The sequence below is a fragment of the Accipiter gentilis genome, chromosome 9, assembly GCF_929443795.1.
Source record: "Accipiter gentilis chromosome 9, bAccGen1.1, whole genome shotgun sequence".
Classification (NCBI taxonomy): Eukaryota; Metazoa; Chordata; class Aves; order Accipitriformes; family Accipitridae; genus Astur; species Astur gentilis.
This window is the reverse complement of record NC_064888.1, coordinates 40,348,218-40,357,416: the sequence shown is the minus strand read 5'-3', so window position 1 is coordinate 40,357,416 and position 9,199 is coordinate 40,348,218. Positions and strand designations below refer to the sequence as shown.

At 43.0% G+C, this 9,199-nt stretch overlaps 1 protein-coding gene across 4 annotated transcripts in view; it reads left to right on the top strand.

The window, feature by feature from the left end:
* CTBP2 (C-terminal binding protein 2) overlaps nt 1-9,199 on the top strand; it is a 77,904-nt gene that overhangs the window by 34,314 nt on the left and 34,391 nt on the right. The gene's annotated exons all lie outside the window — the stretch shown is intronic.

The window sequence follows — 9,199 nt, the reverse complement described above, 5'->3', positions numbered from 1 at the left end:
TTTGAAAAACGTGGAAAGAAATCCCTTGTAATGTTTTTCCTGGTAGTGACTCTACGAGCAGGGAATTTTCTCCCTGTGCAGTTCAGCTGAACTCCCATGCAAACAAGTCTCAAACAATGTGCCGTACCAGCGTACACGCACAAAGCTTTAATAAAAGGATACCATTTATAGGCATAGAGACAGTGCCAAACTGGTGATGCCATTCCACAGGAATCTAAATAAAGAATTATTTTGTGAGTGGAAATGATAAAGTTGTCAAAATGCAGACACTTGGCGCACCCCTTTCCCTGGCTTACCATAATTACACAGCTAGGAAGTAGACGCCGTTTCTATCATGCTTATGTGTCCTTTATGTAGTTGGTGTAATCTACTGATTTCTAAAAAATGCTTAAATATTAGGCAACACATTCTGTGTTGACATGAATTAGATGCAGAAGTAGTACGTTCAGGCAGTATTTTTAAATAAACAATTTCCCAAAGCCTGAAAAAAAAGATGAACTGGCATAATGCAGGGAACACAAATATGTTCATTTATTTGCGGTACGTTGGATTGAGCCGGTTGATACAGATGCTGTGAAAGCCCTGATGCTAAGGCACTGATGGAGCACATGCATTGGGAGCAGTCTCCTCTGCTACAAGTAACAGACCCCTCCTTCCTTGTGTCTCGTATATAGACTGCAAACCCTATTCTCTAAAAATCTAGATACTATCCCTTCCCTCTAAAAGAATTACCGGTGCGCAACAAGAGGAAGCCAGCAGCGTTTCTGTGCTGCTGAGCTCTTTCTCGCTACTCAACCTTCTTTTTTCTTTGCCTACGACCAACTCATTTGCATGAGGATGACATTTGTTGCTCCAGTAATTTCATCTGATAATGGCCAGCTTGCAAAGCGGATCTGAAAACATATTCCTTAATTATGTGTTGCTAAGCAACGAGAGGGTTTGGCCATAATCACAGAAAGATTATCTTCTCATTGAAGTCCCTGAAAGGTTTAGCTGAAGTAGGACCTGTAAAATTGTCTTCATTTTTGTTTATTTCCCCTTTTTATTTTCCAAATAGCCTGAGAGGTTTTCTTCCTGTTAAACTATATTTTAAAACTAGAAGCCAAGGTAAGACACATGGCAAACAGAAAGTTATGGATTAAAAATGAAAGGCGTGGCGGTTTGTAGATGTTTGAGCTGTGTTGAGGAATTACTCTTTAAGGAGCACCATTGCTAAGGAGTGTTCACACTTACACATGAGGTGATAAGCAAATATTACAAATATGTTAAGATGTTTTTAAAACATTGAGCGGATGACAGAAACTTGATTAAATCCAGGAAAATCGTATTTGCCAGCAGGAAGAGACAGGGTGTGTTTTTAGGAGCAATGAGCCTTCTCCTGGCTGTAGCTTTGGCTGTGGATACTTGAGTTGCAAGTTCAGTATTAAACTCTGTCTCTAAATGGCTGCAAATATTTTCTGTCGGTATAAATGTCTTCTTAGTCAGTGGAGGGTTATAAGATGTATGTTATAGTCCAGTGATGTTTTGAAGCTTGTTTTACGGATGGGGGTTAAAATATATAATTTTGGTTATTGTTGAAGTCGTGTTGGACTATGTATTGTAGTCTTTCTACAGTGAGTTGTTTCTAGATACCCGATTTGTGATTTTGTGCTAAGTTTTGACACTCTGTACGGATTCTGCACAGCTACTGACTACTGGAATTTGGGCAGAGGGCTCGCAAGAAGGCGGCATCTTCTCCTGCCCGGTGTTTCTTAAGGTAGAGGCAGCATCCCGGGCAGGGATACAGGCATGCACCGCATGCTTATGGGCCCCTCCTTTTGGTATGGTTAAATAAGGGAAAATCAGCAACAAGATTTATTGCTGCAACTTCTTTGCATTTCATAAAATAATTATTAAGAAGTTAGATAAATTGCCCTTCCTGGGAATTGCAGAGTTGTACGAAGAGAAGGTGGTGAATGAGTACCCTAAACCCATTGCTGTGGCAGCAGAGCGAGCGGGGGTGTAGGAGCCGAGCGATGTCCCCAGAGCCGAGCTGGCTTCCCATCCCAGGAATTCCCCAACCATGGCTCTGGCATCTCTGCATCCTGGAGACCTTGTGCGTGAAGCTGTCAGGAATACCTTTCCCTGGGGAGAAACGTCCTCGGAGCTCGCTGCCCCTGTGGCCTCGCCATCCATAGCATCACAAGTAGTGAATGCACCAAGTCAACTCAGTGGCAAGCAGGAAAAAAAAACCCTGCAAAGTCTGAGCAACAAAACCGTGTCAGCTGGTGGTCTGGTGCCAGAGCAGGTTTGTGACCAGCCTTGTGCTGAAGTGGGTGGTAATGTAGGGAAATAAATAGTGTAGGTCAGCAAAGCTGGTAAGGGCAAACTGCATCTAACGATCACTGATTCGATTACTGAGGCTCCACCTCTAAAATGCTGCATCTTCAAATTATTATGTTTGCTAGTATTTTTATTAGATTACTTGATTTATATTTTTTTATCCGATGTTTCAGTCTTAAAGCAGTTGGCTGATAAGAAGTCCTGTATTTTTGTAGCTAGCCTAGACTTCTCCCAAACAAGGGGTCGGTCCAGATTTCTGTTTCCGATGATGGACTTAGGGAGTTCCAATGAGGAATGGTGATTCATTGCAAATACATGTCTTGGATGTTTTTTCAAACTCTAGTTTACATATGAAGATATGAAAGCAAATGATCACAGAGGGGGAGATACTTCCCACAGGGCTGAGGAACAGGGCTGCCCTGTACAAGCCGGGTAGGTATCATAAGGAAGGGGGAGCAAACTTACTTAGCTGTAAGATTCGGTTAAAAGCCTGACCTTTTCCTGAGCAGGGTAGCAGACTTCCCTGGACAAGTAGTTCACTCCAGTGTGAAGGGGACTCATCTTCTCTTTTACTATCTTAGAGCCCAGCTAGAAACACCTTTCACTGTGATTAGCTCAGCCCTGCTTACACTGTTTAACACGATTGTGATTCTTTTTATTGGTATTTTCCACCCTGTGACAGATAAAAATGGTGTTAACCACCCACCAGTTGCAAGCTGAAGGTGTTCCTGTGGGCAACCCCCAAAGAGGAGAGGGCATAGTCAGGAGCAAGAGCCTTGATAGTTGTTCAAGGATGGTTGAAAGAGCTCATCAAGGGTGGTTAAAAGAGCAACATTTGCCCATTCTTTTAAGAGTACCACATTGAAGTTGTCATAGCTTTCTATGGGTAGAGAGAGTTTAGCAGTGATACTTCATCCACAATATAAATTTCACGAGCATTTGTTGATGTTGGTTTGTTCTTTGCCCAATGTACCATATAGTGGACAGTTCAGAAATCAACTTCAGGTTTTCTCCACTATGTCTTCTGTACAGAGTGTTGCATGTAATCACAACGTGTACATGTAAGACAGCTCAATTAACAATCCGGACTGAAACAGCACCAAAGGAAGCTCCGTGCACTGAATAAATCTGATTTAATTTGCACATTGACCTGACAGACCAGAGCAACTCCTTGGAGCCATTCCCAGCTAGTGTGTTACTCCAGGTAAATTAAGTCTGCACTGTATTCACTGGCAAAAGCGTGGACTAATGATTTTAACTGGTATTGTAACTTCCATACAAAAATACTTGATTGAAATAAGCATACCTGTCTTGCTAGCGTCTGCTGTCCTGATGGTCACAGCATCGTTTGCAAGACATTAATATGCAACCGATAAGGGTACTAGCTGGAAATAATTGCAGTGAATTTGGGAGAGCTTTGAAAGGCTCACAAGGACTCTCACCAACCTCAGCTGGGCAGATGACTGTGTGGATGTGTATCATGCATGGATCTTACAACTGAATTCATAAGAACTGTTCGCGTTAGTAGAGTAAATGGCTGAAGAACAGAGTGTGCAAGAGATGTGCTGAAAACTACCTTGATAAAGTATTGACTATATCTTGGCCAATATGTGCACACGATTCACTGATAGCAGAGAATACGCTTTTAAAATACTTTTTTTAAAAGGTTGAAATACGCTTTTTATAATGGTTTTATCAAAAGCAATATAAAGTGTCAAACTCATTCCAGTTGCAATTCATTGACTTTAGTGCCATGGCAATAAAAATGAACTTGGCCTGTCACAGGAGAACGTGTTGTCAGACACACGAGGGTTGTCATCTTCAATCTACACTTTCCCTTTACCCTGTGTCTGTGGTTCTCTATTATTGTTTGAACTTTCCTATATCCAGATCATTCTCTGACTATATTTGCTGACATTTTTTTAGCTTTCTCATAAGTAGTTTCCATAGCTACAAACTTAGCGTTCACAGAGAGAAAAAAATTTAAAGGTTTCTGATCATTATTGTATTAAACATTTTTTATATTTCTTCTCCTTGTCTTTCTATCTGTAGCGTTATGCTACAGACCAGTTTAATGAAAATGCTGCACAACTGAATTGTCTATTATTTTTAAAAGCAAAGTAGGTGCTGAGCTGAATCCTTAAAAAGCAGAAGATGAAAATCGTTAAGTCACTGATTTAGAATAAATGTTGCAGACCTAGGACATATATTAGTAAGGTTTATATATAGCAACTGGCAGATGAGCTTTTGACTTTTGCACCTAAATGAAACCTGACATTAACAGCATTCCACTGGCTTTTGGTAAAGAAAACTAATATTTAATCTCTTCTGTCTGCTGTTTCTAGTGTTTTGTTAAAGATGAAATATTACTCGGGGGCGGGCAGTCACGTATGTTATTTTTCCTAGGTAATAATAGTTCCACCTCTCCACTAGAGAAGTGCTGGGCAGCGATGCCCTGCCTCAGTGCAACTGGGTGCGTCCTTAGGAAGCATTTCGGCAGAGGAGTGGTTCGGCAGCGCGGTGGGACCCTTGCCCTCCACGCCGGAGCAGCTTTGTTGAGCGAAGTAGGAGGTTTCTGAGTGCCTGTGCCTGGCTGGCGTGACCGCCAGCACCCTGTCCAGAGCCCTTGCCTTCTGCACTCGCAATCCAATTAGCTGCTCTGGAGCAGATGGAACGGATTAGTGCCTGGCTTTCCTTCCTCCGCCCTCTCCCCCAGTGCAAAGGGTGTCGAGGCCAACAATCGGCTTAAACGCGGGTCCCATGGCACAACGTAACACGGCCCTAGCCCTGCCGGCACGGGGCCACCCTGTGCCCCTTCCCAGGTGGAAGGCTTTCCAGCTGCGAGGCTGCTGCAGTTCGCTTCCCCGGTGTGACGGCTCCAGGTCTCAGGTAGTTTGGAAGACCTTGACCTAACCTCATTCGCCAGGCATGAATTTCATTTTTTGTTTGCAAGGAGTGTCTGCGGACGCCACTGCCAGATGCATGAGCAGCGTGCCTTGCGTTTGAACGGCCAGTGCCGTCGCTGCTGCCAGCAGTAGGGTCAGTGGTGGAGGTTTGTGGTCCCTTCCCTCCTGTGGTCTTCCCTCCTGGGAGCACCGCAGGCCCTGGGGGTGCATCTCAACCACCAAGCGTAGGGTTGCCAAGGGAAATGGCCTCTCACCTCATCTTGCACGTGGAAGTGGAGGCAGCCAAGGAGGGGCTGGGAGAAGAGTGAGATCACAGTACTCTTCCCACAGTTCCCAAAAGCGTCATCGTTCCCGGGAGGAGGGTGGTTTAGGCTCTGTAATCCAAGAGATAAGCAGGTTGTCAGCGTAAGAAGGAAACCAGGAGGGCTTACCTGAACGGTTGGAGCCGGTGAAACTCCTTGGTACATACTGATATGAACAGCCAAGATGGCATTCTCAGGTTCTACTTCTCTATGCAGATACGTATATACCTGTGAAAACAGGGAGAAAAACTCTCAAAAAATATAATCAGTGTATCAGTCATTAACCATTTGGATCAGTACTTCTGCAGAGTCTTCATTATTTGCCAGAAGTGACTTGTTTTGGTTATCAAGCAATTTATTATTTCCTCAGTTGTCATACTGATTTGGCAAGTAAATAAGCAGACGGGACTTTGCTTAGACAGCAAACACAGTGATAAGTAATAATTAAGTATATACTTTCAGTGAAAAAAGGTCAGAAAAAGAGGATCAAAACTGAGGTCCCACTGAAACATTTGGCGTGTATTTGCCAGATGTGAAGGTAGTATCTCTGGGTGGGCTACCTCCATGCCAAGGAGCCGCTTCAGGAGTCACAGGGTGGTGGGACGCAAGAACCTGACGATGCCCCCTTGACTTCCTTGCTGGTCTTCTTAACCCTAACACATTTCCTGACACTTGTTCTAACATTGCAAATCCCTGAGTGGCTTCAGGCTGCCTCCTACCCACTCCTTTACTGACCCTATAGATTATCAGCCTTTTCTTATGATGGTCCAGTCTCTTATGGAGTCTCTCACTGTTACTCACAGAGTGAAAAAAAACAGGAATAGAAATGTCACACGCAGTCCTGTGCTCTCTGCCTTCCTCTGAATGCTTTATTACAAAGTTTTAAATGAACATTCAAAAAGTACAGTAGTTCATGCAAGTGCGTATCTTTTGCTTTGTTGGTGAAAGGAACGTCGATCGGTATGTATTATGAAAGATAGAAGAGAGTATTCAGTGTAGACAGCAGAGAGCTTATCAGTATCTAGACCATCCTGTTGGGACACTGAAGTAATCAGGAAAGCCAAAATGTAGCTTTAGTTATCCCACCTGGCCAGCAGCTGCAATTCCTGTTGATCTCAAGCTTTCCCTGTCTCTGAATTCTTGCTCGTGTTGAGCGGACCTGCGTAAGAGTGGAAGTTGCTATCTTACCAGCTAAAACATTTAGCTTAAGAATCTCAAATTTCCATTTCATTCTTGTTTGCAGCAGTTGTGGTTCTGTTTCATGCGTAGTCAGGGCTAAAAGGTCCGGAAACCAGAATTACTATCATAACACCAATGATTGCACTGTAATGCAATGCCGAGCAACCTGTCATGCTCTGCATTGAAAGTTTTCCCCTTATGGTTCATACTTATTCAGCAGGGGAAGGTGTTCTCTGTACTTGCCGTTCATCCTAAAAGCATCCTGAGTTGCAGTGTGGCATCTCCCATGCCATGGTTTGGCCAGAGGGCGAGCCTGTGTATCATCTCGCTGGCGTGTGATAAGATACAGAGATGTATCGTGTGGACTAGCAGCCCCACGATCTGGCTCATCAGCTCTTTTTTACTCCAGTTTTCTGTTTCTGAAGCTTGCATGAGAAAGGCCAATGAAATTAATATTTCTGATTTTTGAAGAATTTCTTTCCGGACAAGCAGCTTCCAAAATATGGCAGGGAGAGAAGTTGTGCTTCCATCTAAAAAATGGTAGTTTTGTCATTTATTTCAATTGAAGAATTATTTTATCCTCTCCTGCAAAAGCCACAAGCTCCACATAACTTACTTTTATTGCATTTCTTAAAATTAGATCTACAAAACCAATGGTTTCTTTAAGCAAGAGATGCTGTAAATTTCATGCATTGAATGCCTGTGCATTATTAAAAATAATAGGTTATATTTGTCAAATGGATAATGAGTATGTTTCTTTCTCTGTTTTTCAGTATTTTAATGAGTACAGGAAATGTTTGCTATTTATTTGCTTTCAGATTTTACCAAGGAGCTCTGGAGATAATTGTCAAATTTCCACGCGTGTATCAATATTTCATGAAGTGCTGTTTTTCCTCTGTACGTTCAGGAGTTAGGTCATTAGCACCGGAGCTGTTATTAACAGTCTGAAGCAAGTCATAAAAAGGAATTCCACAGAACACTTGCAAGTTTGCAATTGAAAATTTCCAAAACAAAATTCTAATAGGGGGTTTATGGGTAAAATAAATATCAGTAACATTGCTCTGTTTCAAATGTTGCATGTTAAATCCATTAGAGGATTTCTTGCTTGATCTCAGTTTCTGCAGCTTGTAGGCCTGATCTGGAGAACGCCAAGGCTTTGTCTGCGTGCGCGTTTTTGGCCCCACGCCCGGCACTAGCTACAAATTGGGGTGTACCTTACAGAGATAGGATATCCATCCACGTCATGCTTTGGAAAAAAAAAAAAATTCCACCTTACTTTCTACCAGCAAATTAAATTCTGTTGAATTATTAAAGCTCAAACTGCTTTTAAATATAGTACTAATCGGCACTGATGTTGACTGTTTAGTTTTCGGTTGTTTTTGAATGGTCAGCCTGACTTTGAGGTGCAGCACTGGCTGTGTGTTAAAAACTATTGTTCTAGTTTGGACGTTTGCCACTTAAAAGTGGTTTAATTGTGCATGTGGTTGAATGTTTCTGTTTTCTTCATTTCTGATATTTCAGTTTTACGTGAAATTATAATATTCCTGTTCTTGTTCTGATTAGGCAACTTAACCACATCTTTGGTTTACCCAGCCTAAAACCGCGGTGTGTCAGGCTGGCCTCTGCTTCTGTTAATGAGCTAGTCTGACTAGCTCACTGTGATGCTCTCAAGAAAAAACAAAAAAAACTCAGAAAATGAAAATTATTCATAGAGATGGACCCACTGTGCTCAGCTGTAGAGAGGGTGCTGTACAAAAATAATTGATAAATTACTGTGGCTTTTGATCATTATAAACGGTTGAGTTGCCATACATGCTTCACTAGGCACAGTTGAGTGGTAGCTGTGCAAAGAGCAAAAACTGAAACTTTAAACCTGATTGAACTACATGAAATCTGGAGCATTAGCGTGGAAATCTGAAAGTGTACGGAGAGCTGGAAGGTGGCTAGAAAGGGCATCTAGGTCTCCTGAAACAGAAAAAGTGCTTCAGAGTTAGAGGCGATTAGAGCAGAAAGGGAAGAAACCTGAGGCTCTTGCATCTCTGAGAACGAAGCAGGAGAGGACTTCTAGCTGGAGGCGGGTGGGCAGTCATGGGAGAGTCCCCGGCTGCTCCGGAGAAAAGGACGCCAGGCGAGGGGATGGGACATGCTGCGGCAGCGGGAGGTGGGACACACGGTGACAGCAGGGGAGCGGAGCTGGATTTGCAAGACGTACAGAGCAGGAGGCATGGAATGAGCTTACTTGGCTGCTCCACCGTAAAAGCATGAATAGTGGGCAGGGACCAGTGGCTCTTCCCTGGAGAAGGAGGGATGGGATCCAGCGGGAAGAGCAGAGCTGGCTCTTTTACAGAAGGGTTTGAAGAAGATCCTCAAAAGTGGCAGAAGATGTCAGAACTTGCATATCTGTCTACATTTTGGGATAATTTTAAGATTAGTGACACTATGGGCTACAATAAACCAAAGCAGGTCACTTGTGAAAGTTAAGAGAAATGA